The sequence below is a fragment of the Zingiber officinale genome, chromosome 10A (assembly GCF_018446385.1).
Source record: "Zingiber officinale cultivar Zhangliang chromosome 10A, Zo_v1.1, whole genome shotgun sequence".
Classification (NCBI taxonomy): Eukaryota; Viridiplantae; Streptophyta; class Magnoliopsida; order Zingiberales; family Zingiberaceae; genus Zingiber; species Zingiber officinale.
Window position 1 is genome coordinate 79,866,550 of NC_056004.1, and position 16,729 is coordinate 79,883,278.

The 16,729-nt window shown below is 40.6% G+C and overlaps 1 long non-coding RNA gene across 1 annotated transcript; it reads left to right on the forward strand.

The window, feature by feature from the left end:
* The first annotated feature begins 653 nt into the window (after window positions 1–653).
* Window positions 654–11,070, forward strand: LOC122027896. The gene is made up of 2 exons (XR_006124561.1): window positions 654–739; window positions 10,807–11,070. It is a non-coding gene; the product is annotated as an uncharacterized LOC122027896 (long non-coding RNA).
* Window positions 11,071–16,729: the final 5,659 nt, after the last annotated feature.

Sequence of the window (16,729 nt, forward strand, 5' to 3'; positions counted from 1 at the left end):
TCTTTAGATTCTTGCTTAAAGTTACTGTGTTTGAATGAGTGGGATTGGGTTTTGTTCATTTGGAAGAGACCAGTAACTTGCTGTTCTTGAAACCCTAACTCCCAAGTTTATATACGGTGTCCCTTCCGCTCAAGAAATATTGACTGTAGCTGCACTCTTCAATCTGATCTCCCCCGCTCTTCGAAAACCCTAGGATCGTTCTCGTCTGACCTCAAGTAGTAAGTCAAAAAGTTCCTGAATTTTGTCCATAAATTGAACTACTATGACATAGTGTTTCAAGGAATCTATCAGTATCTAAGCTTCTACAGTATCTAAGCATCTGTGTCAAAAAATTCAATGAGTTTCATCGTATAAAACAAAGGCAATCCTTTTTGAATACTGTTTCTTGTTTTCTGCAGGTTAGCCTTGCAGCAAGGCAGCTAAGACATGGATTACTGAACAGAGACCCTGTTAATCGTTTGGGATCAAAAACTGGTGCCAATAAAATCAAGCAACATTCCTTCTTCCGTGAAATGAATTGGCCTCTTACTCGTTGCATGGTAGGAAGCAATCTCACAGTACTTCAGAGTTTAGAGAGGTACTATAGTAAAGTATCTAATCGATCTGTTTGTATTCTCGCAGACACCGCCTGAGTTAGAAGTTCCACTTCAGGTGACTGGAAAGGAACCTGATTCCAAGATGAAGGATGCACAATGGGCTGATGAACAAATGCCTATTGATTCTCTACAGAATCTGTGAAGTGAGTGCCATAAAACTAAGTTGAATATTTGAATTGAATAGAATTGTAACGACCCGCCTTCTACTAACTAGGTTGTGAGGTCGATCGTCACAATATGCTGTGCTAACTATTCCAAGACCATTACTAAATCTAGATGCGGAAGCTGTACTAATTGAAATTTTTTCTAAGCTGCTAACATTTCTTGGTTCTACTTGTGCTAAGGTAGGTAAACTAACTATTCATGACTTGTTTTACCTTTCCCATGGTCAAGGAACTGAACTTAGACATTTTCCCGCTGATAACAGACCTCCCGATCGATCCATTGATCGATTGGAACATCGGATCGATCCAGCCGGCTACTGCACGTGGAGCATGGGTTGGATCGATCCAGTGATCGATCCAGCACGCTACTGTGCTCGGGGCAATAATTTGGATCGATCGGCAGATCGATCCAGGCTGGTCAATCGATCCAGTGATCGATCCCAGAGCTCTACGTTCGCGACAGAAATTGCTGGATCGATCGGCTGATCGATCCAGAAGCCTACTGTTCGCAGAACAGATTGCCCAATCGATCATCTGATCGATTGGAAACCCCCAATCGATCCACCGATCGATTGAGGTTACTAATTTTTCCAGCTAACTCTGATTTCAGCACTGTTTCGTGCCTCAATCCTATTACAAGTTCTAAAACAACTAGGAATCACTCTACCACTAACAAATAACATTCTAACATCATAAAAGAAGTGTTCTAAGCATAATAAAGTGCATGGTTAACTAATTCATGTCAATTAACATACTGAAGTACAAAATACTAAAATACTGAAAAGTTCTAATTTTTAAACAACTTGCTAGAGTTTCCTAAGATCTTCTTTCCAAGTTCCTGCCCACACACATCCTCGTAGCATTGCCCTCCAGCCTCCACTAGTCCATCTTTCCTTTACCTTTATCTGCAGTATAAGGACAAGAAAGTATCTATAAGCTTTCGCTTAGTAAGAAACCATCTACCTCACTGAAACATGCAACGATGAAAACATGCTTTTAAAGAATGCTATTTGAAAACATGTACTGGCATGGCATACTATGGTTGCAAGCATAAACTGAAATGACTGAACATGTTAACAGAAACATGGCATAGTAAGCTGATCACACAGGACAATAGTAGAGAACTAAACTGAACATAAACTGAGCTAACTGAAGCTAACCTGATGCTGAAATCAAACTCAACTAACATAACTGATTTTATGAGTTTTGAAAACTAATAAATAGTAGATTAAAATACTAATCATGTGCTGTTGGGCCCGACAACTGTACTTGCTGTGCGCGCATCCCTAACTAAACCCGAGTTTGCAAGTGTCGAATTTAGTAGGGTTTACTAGGTTATCTGAACCTAGGGACGACTGTGGGAGTCCAACCCAATGGATATCTAATCCAGTACAGTGCCAACTGAAAATAAATACTGAATATGGCTACTATTTGCTTATTTTGTTGTTTCTAGGTTATCTGAACCTAGAGCTAGGTTATCTGAACCTAGAGCTAGGTTATCTAAACCTAGAGGCGACTGTGGGAGCCCACCCATTGGATATCTAATCCATCTAAGCTGTAGTAAATTGAAAATGCTGAATAAATGCTTCTAATGCATCCAATTGAGCTGTTAAAAATGCTTAAGGTGTATTCTCACTAACTAGCTATTTTATCGAACACCTAGAGTGCCCGAACTCTCCTCTCTCTTAGGGAGACCACTTCTAGGCACCCGACAACGTCTAAAACCTCAACCGAAGAGGGAATACGTGTCCGACCCTTCCAGAAGTGCTCATTAAATCCCTAAATCTGCGAGGAGGGTTGAATTTACCCTATGCGTCGATAAAAATTTGCAATATAACTAATCTAATGACATATAATCAAACGGAAGCTACTTATACTGCAGGTGAGGGGTTTCTTACCTTGTGTGCTAGATTTCTTACAAATCTAATCGCTAGAAATTTCGGTGGAGATGACTTCTCGACGATTCGCTCGCGTTCACGTGCTCTACTCGCGGAGGGGAACGTCCTTGTGCTGAAATCGTCGCCGGAAAGTGTCCTTAGGGCCCTAGGGAGAGAACCCTAGGTCTTCTTGGTGTGGCGCCGAGAGAAGGAGGAAGAGAAGAGAGGGGCGGCGTGCAAGGTCTCGGTGAAGAGGGAATTGCCGAACTTATACAAACCAAATAAACCAACCCAACTTAAGTTCCTAATTTATATTAAGTGGATAACTAGGCCCAACTTAAATATAAATATAAATGTTTCCCTTCTCTTTCAGCACGGCCCTGCTGGGTTCACCGGTTACTAAGGTTAACTAAAGGTTTAGCGGACCCGAGAGGTTCCTGGTTCGATTCCCGCTTAAGCCTTTTTATTCTTTTAATTATTTTTGCTACTTCCGCTACTCGGAAAATCCCGGAAAAATATCTAAAAATTCCAGAAAAATAATAAAATATTTCTAAAAATAATTTGAGAATTTTCGGGCGTTACAATCCCCCATACCTTATAAAAAGTTCATCCTCGAACTTAGAACAATTCTGGGTACTTCTGTCTCATGCTGGCTTCTGTCTCCCAAGTTGCCTCTTCTGTTGTGTGACTGTGCCAAATGATTTTGACTAATGGTACTTCCTTGTTCCGCAATTTCTTAACTGCTCGGTCTATTATCTGAATAGGCCGACTATCATAGCTGAGGTCTTCGCGGATCTGTATCTACTAGGGCTCAATCACCTGGGTGGCATCTGGGTTATGCTTCTTCAGCATGGAGACATGAAATACATTGTGGACAGCTGCCATTTCCTGGGGTAGCTCTAGCTCATATGCTACCTTGCCCACTCTTCTGCTGATAAGGTATGGTCCCACATATCTGTGACTAAGCTTGCCCTTCTTCCCAAAACGCATCACTCCCTTCATGGGAGCTACTCTAAAGAACACTATATCCCGACTGAAAACTCTAAGGGTCTGTGCCGTGTATCAGCATAGCTTTTCTGGCGACTCTGAGCTGTCTCTATCCTCTGGCGGATCTGCTGTATAGCTGCTGTGGTATCTGCTACTAGATCTGTCTGAAGTTCTAGTTCTTTCTGTTCACCACTCTCATACCAGTAGAAGGGAGATCTACACCTCCGCCCATAGAGAGCCTCGTAAGGTGCCATGCCGATAGTGGTCTGATAACTGTTGTTGTATGCAAATTCTGCTAAGCTCAGATATTTGCACCAACTTCCCTTGAAGTCTAGGGCACACGCTCGGAGCATATCTTCGAGTACCTGATTTACTCGCTCCGTCTGACCATCTGTCTGAGGATGGAATGCTGTGCTGAACTTTAATTTAGTGTCCAACGCTGACTGTACACACTCCCAGAAGTGTGATGTAAATCTGCTGTCTCTGTCTGAAATAATGGTTCGTGGGACTCCATGTAGTCTGACGATCTCCTGGAGATACAACTGAGCTAGCTTCTCCATGGAGTAGGATAACTTGATAGCTAAGAAGTGAGCTGATTTAGTCAACCTGTCGACTATTACCCAGATGGCGTCAAAACCATTCGTGGTTCTGAGCAGTCCCACTATGAAATCCATAGAGATATCCTCCCACTTCCATTCTGGAATCTGTATAGGCTGCAGAACTCTCCCTGGTCCCTGATGTTCTGCCTTGACCCTCTGACAGGTGAGGCAGATGCTAACATATCTGGCGACGTCTCGCTTCATCCCGGGCCACCAAAAATGTTTCTTCAGGTCTTGATACATTTTAGTGGAACCTGGATGCATCGCATAGGGAGTCTTGTGAGCCTCCTCTAAAATCTGTCTCCGTAGCTCCTCTTGATCTGGAACACAGAGGCTGTCACCAAAATACAACACCCCGCTATCGGACACTCTGAATCCTCCACTTTCTGATTCTGCTAGCCCTTGCTTGATTTTCTGAATTTCAGGGTCCTGCTCCTGAGCTGACTGAATATCACCAAGCAAGGTAGGCTCTAAGGTCATAGCAGAGAGCTGTCCAACGATGAGTTCAAGACCGAAATCTACGATCTCCTTCTGTAGGGGCGGTGACATGGCTGTAAGAGATAATAAGGTAGCACTGGATTTTCTGCTATGTGCGTCGGCTACCTTATTGGCTTTCCCTGGATGGTAGAGGATGTCTATATCATAGTCTTTGACCAGCTCAAGTCATCTGCGCTATCGCATATTCAGATCCTTCTGAGTGAAGAAGTACTTCAGACTCTGATGATCTGTATACACTCTGCACTGAGCTCCATATAAGTAATGTCTCCAAATTTTGAGAGCGAACACTACTGCTGCAAGCTCAAGGTCATGAGTAGGGTAATTCTTCTCAAAATCCTTGAGTTGTCTGGAGGCATAGGCGATCACCTTGCCGTTTTGCATCAGTACTGCTCCTAGTCCCAACTTAGAGGCATCACTATAGATGTCAAAGCTGCTGGTGTCGTCTGGTAGAGCCAAAATGGAAGCACTGGTCAATCTCCTTTTTAGCTCGCTGAAGCTGTTCTCACAGTCCTCTGTCCACTGAAATTTCCTGTTCTTTCTGGTAAGAGCTGTCAGTGGGGAGGCTATCCTGGAGAAGTCCTCTACAAACTTTCTGTAATATCCTGCTAGTCCCAGAAAGCTCCTGATTTCGCTGGCGTTCTTAGGTCTCTTCCAGTTACTTACTGCTTCTATCTTGCTGGGATCTACCATAACACCATCCTTTGAGATGATGTGACCCAAGAAGGACACCTGATCTAGCCAAAATTCACATTTCGTGAACTTGGCGTATAGCTGGTTCTGCTGAAGGGTCTGTAATACTAGTTTCAGGTGCTCTGAGTGTTCTTCCTGAGTTCCTGAGTAGATAAGAATGTCATCGATAAACACAATAACAAACTTATCTAAATACTCCCTGAATACTCTGTTCATGAGATCCATGAATGTAGCTGGAGCATTGGTCATGCCAAAGGGAATGACTACGAACTCGTAGTGTCCGTATCTGGTTCTGAATGCTGTCTTGGGTATATCCCCTTCTTTAACCTTTACCTGATGATAACCTGATCTGAGATCTATCTTAGAGAACACTGCTCCCTTTAGCTGATCAGTCATCGATTCTCGGAAGGGATACCTGTTCTTGATTGTGACTTGGTTCGATCTGTAGTCTATGCACAGTCGCATGCTTTCATCCTTCTTCTTCACGAACAATACAGGCGCTCCCCATGGTGAGTGACTCGGGCGTATGAAACCCTTGTCAAGCAGCTCCTGTAGTTGCTCCTGAAGTTCCTTCAGTTCTGCTGGAGCCATGCGATAAGGTGCTTTGGAGATAGGATTTGTACTGGGAATGAACTCTATCTCAAAGTCAATCTCCCTGTCTGGTGCTAAGCCTGGTAACTCTTCAGGGAAGACTGACACGACTCGAACCTCTGCTAGCTGTTGGTCCTTGTCCTGGCTGGCGTTGACTACGTGTGCTAGGAATCCTGTACATCCTGAATCCAGTAGCTTCGTGCTTTCATAGCTGAGAGAAACTTCTTGGCCTTTCTCTTTGGTTCCCAGATTGCACTGCCGCTTCAGGTTGGAAGATGACTTTCTATTTACGGCACTCTATGGTAGCACGAGATTTGATCGTAAAGTCCATTCCAAAGATAACGTCATAGTCGGTCATTTCTAGCACTATCGGATCATAAAAGAGCTCTCTGTCTGCTATAATGACCGGCACTGCTCTGAGCCAGTGCGTGGATGCCATGATCTCTCCTGAGGGTATTTCTAATTTTTCGGAGAACATCCTGGCTATATATGAATGGGTTGCCCCAGTATCAAATAGAACAGTAGCACTATACTGAAAAATGCTAATCTGACCTATGACAACTGTCGAGGCATTGGCCACGTCCTCTCTGGTGAGTGAGTAGATCCTCGCATTCGCCGTAGCTGGAGGGGCTTCTAATCTGCCCTGGCTGATAAGTGGACCTTCTAGAGCGGCCTGCATCTGATATAACTGAGCTGGCTGGCCTGCATACTGAATCTGTTGTGGCTGAGGAAGACCGGTCTTGTTCGGGCACTGCTTGGCCATGTGCCCTTCTTGTCCACATTCAAAGCATCCTCGTGTGCCCTTGCGACAAACCCCTTGGTGGAATTTCCCACAAGTAGCACACTTTGGATAACTGGGTCGCTTGCTAGATGGTCCTCCTTTTGGGTCACTTCCTGATTTGCGCTTGCTGTTGGAGTTCCCTTTCTAGTTAGAGCTGTGGCCTTGCTGTTTTTGAGTGTGGGAGTTTCCTTGGCCTTTGGACTCTGAGGAGACTTGCTTCTGCTGCTTTATGTTGTTCTGGTAATGCTCTGTGGTCAAGGCACTGCTCACCAACTCCTCTATGGTTTGTGGCCTATGTATGCCACCAGCCACGTTCACTGCTATCTCTGGCCTCAGCATCTTGAGCATCAACCGGATTCGTTCCTTCTCTGTGCTGACTAGCTATGGGCATAGACGAGCCAACCTGTTGAATTTCTTCACGGCTTCTTCAACTGAAAGGTTGCCCTGACGAAACTCAGTGAACTCGTCGTAGTGGCGATTTGTAACCCGTACGTGAAAGAACTCCTCGAAGAACTCCTTCTCGAAGTCAACCCATGACATCTGGTTCACTGGGCGCTTCGTTCTGATTCTTTCCCACCACATGCGTGCGTCTCCTGTCAGGCAGAAGAAGGCACACTTCACCTTCTCGTGTTCTGGCCAGTCCAGAAGCTCCATCGTGCTCTCCAGTGTTTTGAACCAGGCTTGTGCATCCCATGGTTTACTAGTGCCTGAGAAGTTCTCTGGCTTGACCCGCTGCCACTAGATCAGATAGGCTTCCTTCTGGGGCTACTGGTGCTGGTGCTGTAGGCTGAGCTGGTGGAACCTCTAAGACTACCGGAGTCGTCAAATTCGGTTCCGGGGTGACTGTGGGGGTATTCTGCTGATTAGCCTTTAAGGTGCCTATTTCCTGTTGCTGTTCAACTAGCTGCTGCTGTAACTGAGTCACTAATGCTGTAAGGTCTGGAGGAGGCACTGAACTGCCTACCTCTTGTTGGGGCTCAGTAGCTAGTGCCCTTCTAGCTGGGCGTCCTCGTGCCATTTCTAAAGACATAGAGGACATAACATAACTAAAGTAATCACAGTTATATAACTACTGATATCATGTTTAAAACTATCACATACTAACAAGCAGTAGGCATAAAACATGAACTGTAATAACAAAACAAGGAGCATAAATAAAGTAGAGGTATTCTTACTTGGAAGCTGCAGGTTCAATGCTGATGTGTGTGTAGGAAGTATGGAACACTGCTCTGATACCACTTTGTAACGACCCGCCTTCTACTAACTAGGCTGTGAGGCCGATCGTCACATTATGTTGTGCTAACTATTCCAAGACCATTACTAAATCTAGATGCGGAAGCTGTACTAATTGAAATTTTTTCTAAGCTGCTAACATTTCTTGGTTCTACACGTGCTAAGGTAGGTAAACTAACTATTCATGACTTGTTTTACCTTTCCCATGGTCAAGGAACTGAACTTAGACATTTTCCCGCTGATAACAGACCTCTCGATCGATCCATTGATCGATTGGAACGTCGGATCGATCCAGTGATCGATCCAGCCGGCTACTGCACGCGGAGCATGGGTTGGATCGATCCAGTGATCGATCCAGCACGCTACTGTGCTCGGGGCAATAATTTGGATCGATCGGCTGATCGATCCAGGCTGGTCAATCGATCCAGTGATCGATCCCAGAGCTCTCCGTTCGCGACAGAAATTGCTGGATCGATCGGCTGATCGATCTAGAAGCCTACTGTTCGCGGAACAGATTGCCCAATCGATCATCTGATCGATTGGAAACCCCCAATCGATCCACCGATCGATTGAGGTTACTGATATTTCCAGCTAACTCTGATTTCAGCACTGTTTCGTGCCTCAATCCTAATACAAGTTCTAAAACGACTAGGAATCACTCTACCACTAACAAATAACATTCTAACATCATAAAAGAAGTGTTCTAAGCATAATAAAGTGCATGGTTAACTAATTCATGGTAATTAACATACTGAAGTGCAAAATACTAAAATACTGAAAAGTTCTAATGTTTAAACAACTTGCTAGAGTTTCCTAAGATCTTCTTTCCAAGTTCCTGCCCACACATATCCTCGTAGCATTGCCCTCCAGCCTCCGCTAGTCCATCTTTCCTTTACCTTTATCTGCAGTATAAGGAAAAGAAAGTATCTATAAGCTTTCGCTAGTAAGAAACCATCTACCTCACTAAAACATGCAACGATGAAAACATGCTTTTAAAGAATGCTATTTGAAAACATGTACTGGCATGGCATACTATGGTTGCAAGCATAAACTGAAATGACTGAACATGTTAACAGAAACATGGCATAGCAAGCTGATCAAACAGGACAATAGTAGAGAACTAAATTGAACATAAACTGAGCTAACTGAAGCTAACCTGAAGTTGAAATCAAACTCAATTAACATAACTGATTTTATGAGTTTTGAAAACTAATAAATAGTAGATTAAAATACTAATCATGTGATGTTGGGCCCGGCAACTGTACTTGCTGTGCGCGCATCCCTAACTAAACCCGGGTTTGCAAGTCCCGAATTTAGTAGGGTTTACTAGGTTATCTGAACCTAGAGACGACTGTGGGAGTCCAACCCAATGGATATCTAATCCAGTACAGTGCCAACTGAAAATAAAATACTGAATATGGCTACTATTTGCTTATTTTGTTGTTTCTAGGTTATCTGAACCTAGAGCTAGGTTATCTAAACCTAGAGGCGACTGTGGGAGCCCACCCATTGGATATCTAATCTATCTAAGCTGTAGTAAACTGAAAATGCTGAATAAATGCTTCTAATGCATCCAATTGAGCTGTTAAAACTGCTTAAGGTGTAATCTCACTAACTAGCTATTTTATCGAACACCTAGAGTGCCCGAACTCTCCTCTCTATTAGGGAGACCACTTCTAGGCACCCGACAACGTCTAAAACCTCAACCGAAGAGGGAATACGTGTCCGGCCCTTCCAGAAGTGCTCACTAAATCCCTAAATCTGCGAGGAGGGTCGAATTCACCCTATGCGTCGATAAAAATCTGCAATATAACTAATCTAATGACATATAATCAAACGAAAGCTACTTATACTGCAGGTGAGGGGTTTCTTACCTTGTGTGCTAGATTTCTTACAAATCTAATCGCTAGAAATTTCGGTGGAGACGACTTCTCGACGATTCGCTCGCGTCCACGTGCTCTACTCGCGGAGGGGAACGTCCTTGTGCTGAAATCGTCGCCGGAAAGTGTCCTTGGGGCCCTAGGGAGAGAACCCTAGGTCTTCTTGGTGTGGCGCCGAGAGAAGGAGGAAGAGAAGAGAGGGGCGGCGTGCAAGGTCTCGGTGAAGAGGGAATTGCCGAACTTATACAAACCAAATAAACCAACCCAACTTAAGTTCCTAATTTATATTAAGTGGATAACTAGGCCCAACTTAAATATAAATATAAATGTTTCCCTTCTCTTTCAGCACGGCCCTGTTGGGTTCACCGGTTACTAAGGTTAACTAAAGGTTTAGCGGACCCGAGAGGTTCCGGGTTTGATTCCCGCTTATGCATTTTTATTCTTTTAATTATTTTTGCTACTTCCGCTACTCGGAAAATCCCGGAAAAATATCTAAAAATTCCAGAAAAATAATAGAATATTTCTAAAAATAATTTGAGAATTTTCGGGCGTTACAAGAATAGGCAAATGAAATTAGCAAAATCAGCATTTGACATGTCAAATGGAAGATGATACACTCCTTATATCATAAATGCTTCCACTGGTTAAGATGTTTTCTTTGTTTTGAATTTTGTGTTTGAAATCATACTTGATTTTCAAAATGCATACTCGTACAGAAAACATGAGCTAAATACTGCATTGTGTGGCCTCGAGAACAAGGAAATAAAGCCACTTCATCCTGTAGTCTTCATCTGTGTCATGATCAGATTCCAGCTATATTTTCTACTTTGCTCTAGCTCATGTGTGATTGTCGATCCACACGCAAAACATCAGAGAGTTCACTAATTTTGTATCTGAATAATCATAACAGGCAACAAACACAACTAGCTGACGAGATTCAAGCCTACTCAAAGCTCTCATATCTCTCAAATGATTGCATGGCGCTACTCCTGGAAGAGATGGGTTTTGGACCTGGATAATTTTGAGGAAAAAAGGCAAACCATCATGTATAGAATAAGGAAGCAATGGCTGTGCAATGGTAATCTCTGTAGAGTAATATTTGCAGTTAATGTAATTAATTAATGCTTCAGGAGAGATTGATTCCTAAATTGTTGAATGCATGAGATTTCATAAACCACCTCCGAAACAGAAACAAGAAGAAATGTGTTGGTTATTGAGGCACATGTAAGATAAGAGGATGAAGTTTATAACATTTTTCGCTCTCAGAATAATGGATCATCTGTACACATTATTATCTGCTATCATCAAATATACAAGTTGATTAAATTTATATGATCAAGTTAAATTCATCTGTACACATTATGTGTCATACCTTCTTAAGACGCTGCTTCTTATCTTCCCCTGAAATATCTTCCAATGTGCAGTTGTACCAACAATCTGCAAATACTGGCCTATCTCCATTAGGGGTGCACACAAAGCTTCTTGGAACTGATGTTGCAGAAGGTTCACCAAGCTGAAATAACACCAAGACCAGAGAATGGTTCATGCTTATAAAATACAGGAACTCATTGTCCATAATTGAGCGATTTATTTTACTTTAACAGATTACCTTCACAAGATCTCCAACATTTAAGCAATCCCTATCATAAGAATGACCCACAACATCATAATTTAAATATATCCTGATAGGCTGTTTTGAATCCTTTTGTAATGTAGGTGTTTTAGACACCTGAAGCAAAGCTCTTCTACCACTATGTTGTGATCTTGAGAAACTATGTTCATGGTAAACTTGTGGAGTAACTGAGTACTCTTTTCGACCAGGGCTGAGATAAATTCTTAGATTTAGTGTTTTTAGAATGTTTAGGTTCTGTGAACTATTGTGATAATGGAACCTATTATCTACTTGTTTATTTCTTCACTTTGATTATCATTTGTCATTGATTTAATCTGTATTTTAGTTGAAATATAATTCGACTTCAACTCATAAGGATTTTACACTGACCATACTTTACTTGGTTCTTCTCCATATGAAAATCAATTGACCAGTTATTATACAAATCAAGAATGTAAAATTCCCCAAATTTGTTCTATTTTAATTAAAATCGCATTGCTTTCCAAAGATGACAGTGATCCAATGATTCTTTGCTGGGTTTGATATGAATGAAGAAATTGCATATTTGGTATCCACACTTCTACTTTTTGTGTGAAGGCTTTTACACTGTTTGTCTTTAGGTCTCCTTAATAGTTGCAACTAAGGGTTTGATGTTGTTTCTCCATGTCAAAATGTATTAATTGGCTGCTATATGAAACATGTCTATTTTTTCCTCTAATTATTTCTATTTTAACTAATATCTTATTCATTTTTGAAGTACATGATGATTTGTTGTTGACTTGCATAGAAAAGAAGAGAAGTTTATTTACTATGTGTAGTTCTTGTTTGTGTGAACTCTTAATCATTTTCTATTTATTTCAGGTTCTTCATAACATTACTGTTGCAGAATACTTTCACAGGAATATGCTACGTGATTCAATAACTCCTATTTTTCCACTGGACTGTTAATCTCTTTTTGAATTTGTGGATAACTTTGCTGCAAACTATGCTCTGAAGAGAGTTTATTATGTCAACTATGCATTGGGGATATCTGGACGCAGGAAACCTTGCTAGCATCTATTATGAACAAAGTCAACTTGACATGGCAATTCTGCATTACAAGCAAGCTATTAACTGTGATTCTACCTTTATTGAAGCTTACAATAATCTGGTAAGTTGATAATGGTCTAATATGTCAAAATGCGGTATCCTTCTTGATGGTGAGCCAGGTTAGTTAATGATCGACTTTCTTGCACATTAAAAGGGGAATGCTCTCAAAGATGCTGGACATGCTCTCAAAGACGCTGGACATTATAGGGTGACTTTTTAATTTGGATATTTTTATTCTCTTAAGTTTTTTTTCCTTGTTGAATAACTTCATTTTAATAATTTTTCCCAAGTCATGCTTTGCTTTACAACCTAACCATCCATAAGCATTGTCAAGCCTTGGCAACATATACATGGATTGGTAAGCTTTAGAAATGTTTGATGACAATTGTGCGGATAGTTTATTTTTGTTCCTTAATGAAACTTCTCTTCATGCAGCAACATGATGAGTGTTGTTGCATCATTCTATAAGGCAACTTTAGCAGTTATAACAGGGATATCTGCGCCCTTCAACAACTTGGCTATTATATACAAGCAACTGGTAGAGTACTATATCTGTCTTTTTCATTGCTAGTTTGAGAGTTACTGCATATTGCCTCATTTAATGGAAGAAAGTCATATAATTTGTCTATCATCTTCTTTGCTGTCTTTGCCCCTAGTTGGAAATTGATTGTTCTCTTGTATTACACCAGGGAAATTATGCAGAAGCGATAGCCTGTTACAATGAAGTTCTTCGCAGACTACTGCTGATGGTCTTGTCAATAGAGGGAACACATTTAAGGAGATTGGTAGAGTTACTGAAGCAATTCAGGATTATATACATGCTGTGAATATCATACCAACTATGCCTGAAGCCCATGCAAATTTGGCTTCAGCTTACAAAGATAGGTAATTTCTTCTTTGAATTTGTGCCGGTGTTGGACTATATCAGTATCTTACATCTATGATTCTTCTTTCTATTTATTTATGGTTGAGATAATTGATGAATGTTTCTCTTTTTAAGCATTCCAATTACTCATCTTGTTACCTGGTGCTCTTACTGCTTTTTCAACTATGATTTTTTGTCTTGATTTACTAATATATTATTTATGTGTTTTTACAGTTTACAAATCTCAAGTACTCCAGAGTTAAAATTGATGAAGTGCGGTTCAAGTGGCCTGAATGAATGCTAGATTACATTTGAAGTGCGGTTCTACCTTGATGTGTTGTTAAAAGAATGTTCTACCTTGATTCTGATATCTATTAGCTTTTGATGTAAAAAGAATGTTTGTGTATTTTATGGATACTGTTGTAAGAAGATTATTTATGTAATTTGTGAATATTTGTGTATTTTATGGATACTGTTGAATGAAGAATATTTGTGTAATTTGTGTATTTTTTTTTGTTACTGTTGGTTTCGGAAATCAAACTTGTGCTGTTAAAAAATAATGATATTACATCGGTTTTCCACCGCTGCAAAACTGGTGTTATTAACTAATATTACATCGGTCGTATACCGCTGCCAAAATTGGTGTTATTAACATATAATATTACATCAGTTTTACACCGTTGATGAAACGGTGTCGTTAACTGATACTACACCGGTTAATAACCGATTCGAACACCGGTGTCGTTAAGTGATACTACACCGGTTTTAACCCGATGTCTAAAATGGCAGTCCTTTTACATCGGCTTCATAGACATCGGTCGAAAATGTAATAGACACCGGTGGAAAACCGATGTCTATGAGGGTTTTTGTTGTAGTGTAAGTAGAAGTTCTCCGTGATCAGTGTAATAAGTGGCTTAACTTTTCAAATGTCACTCTCTAAGCCTAGTCAATTTTTTATTTAATCATGTTCCTCATACTTCAGGTGATAGACACTTACCTGCCACACACAAAGTTCATTCCCCATAAAAATGTTATACATCGTCTACACAAGGTCTCAAAGGAATACTCAGTATCAAGAGAAACATAGCATTCATTTCCCTAGTAACTTAACTCAGTCTCAAAGGGGTGAATTGTGTTAGTTAGAGCCCTAGAGCCAATCATTTGATGATTGTATTATGGACTTATTGTATCATATTCTTATATAAATAAAAGTATTTAGTTTTTGGTTATTATACTTACTTGTATTGGTGCCAAATAAACTAAGTAAAATAACATCCTTGAGTAGAAAGTTCTCACCTATATCAATCGGTTAGTTGAACCGATAGTGAGATGATATAGGGAACACTACTCTTAATCATTCCTAGTCGAGTATTAACATTCAGGGACAATGTTAATGCATTAAGACTAGCATGTAGGTCAACTCGATGACTTGATCTCATAAGTCATGGATATTAGATATCAAGTTGACACATGGGTATGCATTGGAGAATGTATACTGAATGACCCGCCATGAGAAAGTATCATGGATCGTTATATGAGTGTCATATACTTTCTCATGTGGCTATTAGTATGACTACTAGTCCTTAGACCTGAAGTCACCATGGATCCCTACATAAGGAGTTATGTACTTTGGTTTCGTCAAACGTCACCCGTAACGGGATGGACTATAAAGGCGATTATTGGGTATGTAACAAATTATGCAGAGGGATGTAAGTGATGTAGATGGGATCTATCCCTCCTATATGACGGGAGTAACATCAATATTCTTGATAGAGTGAGACCACGATGTGCATGGCCATGCCCAAATCAGTCAATATAAGATATTGAACTCATTTGATTTAGTGAGTCTACTTGGAGTTCAAGATTTAGATTGGTCAGAGGATGACACGGTCTATGCCTCACATTGATCAATCTAGATGTCTAGGATAGAAGGACACTTGTCATATATTGTGAGGAGTCACAATTAGTTGTCACAAGGTGATGTTGGATCTCAACATTCTTGTAACTTGGGTAGTAATAATGTGTTGCTAGATACCACTCATTACTTATGCTCCTAAATGGGTTTAGGGGCATTGCCAACGTTACAAAAACCTATAGGGTCACACACTAAGGACAATTAGATGGAGATTAGGTTCATATGATGAACCACGAGGATTAGATTCATATGATGAATCAAATTAGATTAAATGTAATCCTAATTGGGTTAATTGAGTTAGACTCAAGTTGATTCATGTGTTCAATGAGTCTAATTTAGATTATGACTCATTGAATCAATTTAATTAAATGAATTAGATTCATTATATTAAATTGGCTTGAATTAAATGGTTGGATTAGATCAACCATGAGAGAGATTAAGTCAAGTTTGACTTGACTTGAGAGGAAGAGGAAGAGTCAAGTTTGACTTGACTTTATGCCACATCATTTGTGACTTGGCATTAAGTGGCCAATGATGATGTGCCACATCATCATGTTTAGCACATGTTTGTGTCACCTCATGGGGGTTACATATTCCCTCTTTAATGGCCACTTAATGCAAAATGGGGTTACACTTGAATGTTTTGGCCGGCTACTTTTGTGGTGAATGTGGAATTCATTTTTCATTCAAGGCAATTCAATTCTTCTTCTTCCTAGAGCTCTCTCCTTGCTCTCCCTCTCCTCTCTTGGACGAACACTATCTGGGTGCTAGCACACCTATTGTTTGGTCTTCTCTGTAATGCCCACCCCTCCTGCTAGTAGGGTGCGGGGTTACGTACTTAACCATTACTATTGCTGAAACATATATGCATATTAAAATTTCTTTCAAAAATAAAACACTTAAAAAAATATCCTGAAGTCATACGAACAATAACATAACACACTCAGTCTATTTCATCATAACGAAATAACATAAGCAGGTCTTCCATTTCTTTTAGCCGAACCACCACCACACACATCTCCTTGCCTCTCCTGCAGCTCCCCTAGGTCATCCATTCTTTGCCTTTATCTGTGGTATAAGGAAAGTAAGCTGTAAGCACACGGGCTTAGTAAGATCCTTTCCTACTCACAAAATCCATATTTCAAGCATAAACACATAGCATATAATCATGGAAATATAATCATCTAAAATCACATGGTGAATGCATAGCATCATAACATATTATCTCATAAAGAACATCATGCTATATCCCATCATAAATCACAATGTCATGTAAATCATAAGAGTATAGCATGTCATATCATAAATCATAGAGAACATCATGCTATGTCATATCATAATCATCATGTCAT